Here is a 2,866-nt window from a genome sequence, read left to right as displayed (position 1 = left end):
GTCCTAGAACTGTACGACCCATTACTAGCACCTGAGCTAGGGGTCGTTTCTTGTCACTTAGCCTGGTTTGCCAAAATCTGAGTAAGCAGATGAATAGCTCTTCTGACGTCCGCGTTCGAAGCATTGGGAGGTGTAGCTGTAGCATTAGTTGTGGCAGTTGTCTGAGCCTGACTGTTCTCTTCTGTTGCTGCATCAACTTTAGCCTTCTGGCTAATAGCTGTATTCCTCTTGTTGTACTTTCTTTTCGGAGCCATTTCTGAAATACGTAATCCACACGAGTTAGAAGAATTCCTAAAAGTACTGCTCTAACTACCCGAACTAGAGTATGAAAGAAGTGAAACAAATCCTGAATGTCTTAGTGGTCAATTGTTTATATGTGTGGGGCCCTCACACATATAAAGGCAACCCCACTAGACACGGCTTCATAGACTCCCTAAGACACTTGAATCTAGTGTTCTGATACCAAGATTTGTCATGTCCCGAACTATGACCTAGGCATAACAAAACACTCGGTGCCTAACTGCATGTGACCAAGTGAACCTATAGGCTGGCTGAATAAACATGTGATATCAAAACATGTAATAATAAGAAAATAAAACCAACACATGTTGATCTACTAAAATGTATGACTGGAAACATATATAAATACGGAAATACTGATTATGTCTGAATGTCTGAATAAATAGCCCACAAGGCTACAACATAAAAGACTGCTAAAATCTAACTAACTAGACTAGATTTATAAAGACTCTAAAGATAAATATCTAAATTCTAGGAACACTGAAGTAGGATAACACCCCGGAGGAACTGGGGCTCACTAATAGCTGATACGAGTGGGTCCTAGCTAGCTGGATCGTCGACCTGTATATCGTTGCCTGCATTGCGAGATGCAGGCCCCAAGTAATTAAAAGGGACATCAGCACATTTGAATTGTACTGGTATGTAAAGAAACTGAAAGAAAGAATATAAGTACTGAAACTGAAACTGGACTAAACAAGAAAGCAAGAGTCTGAAGTACTCGCTATTCTGAATGAAGAATCACCTGTAAAACTGTAAATATAACTGTGGCCTAGGGCCCAAATAATGTTCACAAAAATTGTGGCCTCAGGCCCAAGCAATACGTATGCATAAACTGTAGCCTAGGGCCCAAAAATACAGATACAGGTGTTTAACATTAACAATTTACAAGACTGAGACTAGCTATAGCTGATAGCATGATAACTATTTCTGATTATCGGACTCATGCAAATAACTAGTTATACACTGACTGAGACTCATGTGATGTTAATACACAAGTCTATAATGATTACGTACTGAGTTCATGATATTCAAAGTGATCACCATGAACGAATTATGAAACTATAACCCTAGAAGATAGCAGTTCTTAACTGGCTAAACTGTGTTCTGAGTCAAATTACTGATAAGCATGTAGAATGAGGCATAGGGAGAATCATAAACGTTCCCGAATGTAAAGACTTAGCCTCGCATACCTTAGCTGCTTCGAAATCCACAATAAAAGTCTTAACTTTGAGAAGAATTCAAAAATCTTGTGTCTCAAACCTTGAATATGGGTTTTCTTGAAAACCCTAGGTCACGAACAATGATTCCCTAATTAGGTTAGATGAACATATGATTTAATCCACTTGGAACAGGTTAGGATAGCTTACCTTAGTGTTCTTGATGGTGGAGGAGAAGAGCAGATTGTGCTAGGGTTTAGGGACATGTAGAAATAAAAATTAGAACAGAACCCAGATATTTATAGGTTCTAGTCCGTATTGACTTTCACAGGCTGAATTACGGTCAGTAATTCAATTTACAGTCAGTAATTCTTGGACAGTAATTTTTTATGTCTCAAAATAGAATGCCTGTTGACACCTAATTTTTGACCTCCCCTAGTTTGTTTTAATTGCTCAAAGTACTTGAATATTAAATGGGGTAATAAGTTGTTTTTCTTTTAAAAAAAAAATAGGATGATTTTATAAGCTATGCAGATAATATTTTACCTTTACTGTTTGGTAAAATAATTTTTGTAATAAACCATTTGGAAATTACTTTACAGCACATAGGGCCACAATTGAAAATAGGAAATTCATGCTTTAATTCAATTAAGTCTAGGCCTGTGAGTTCAATGTTTCGTGAAAAAAATATTTTTGCTTTTAAATTAATTGGTTGCTTAGCCTTTAATTAATTTGCTTAGTAAATCAGTCCCTTTAAATTTTTACATACTTATTAATTTTCATTTTTTGTTCCCTATATATATACATTAATATAGGTTCATTAATATATATTCATATGTATAATATATACATATATATGTACGTTAGTATATTAATATATTTGTACACACACACACACACACACACATATATATATATGTATACACAAAATTGGGCCGCCCCTCTCTTCTTTTAAATGGGACCGAGTCTAGCCCAACAGGGCCAGACCTGGCCCAAGTTGTTTTCTAAAGGGGCAAAGCCCCATCCCCATTTCTCAATTGGCAAACAAATGACCCTTATAGAGTTGGAAGGGTTTCCTCCTAGCCGCCGCGGGGCCACCTTCTTTTTCCTCTTATCATGTCGCTATTTTTGGCAAAGATTCAGAGCTTGTAAGGCTTTAACAGGCCTGGTGGGTCGATTTGTCATACCCCAATCCTGATAGGGCATGACGAGCACCCGGTCCTCATCAGAGTCGAGCGAACCCTCAGACATCCGCTCTATCAAAACCTGTCATTTCAAAAACTTTTAAGAACATAAAACTTTTCCAAATAGAAATCATCTAAATTATATACTCTTTTAAAGTACACAAATGACTCAACTGACATCACTCTGTCGACATCTCGATAAACATACCACAGGACATTGTCTGC

Source organism: Lycium barbarum, chromosome 12, assembly GCF_019175385.1.
Source record: "Lycium barbarum isolate Lr01 chromosome 12, ASM1917538v2, whole genome shotgun sequence".
In the NCBI taxonomy this organism is placed as follows: Eukaryota; Viridiplantae; Streptophyta; class Magnoliopsida; order Solanales; family Solanaceae; genus Lycium; species Lycium barbarum.
Note: the sequence above shows the minus strand (reverse complement) of the source record.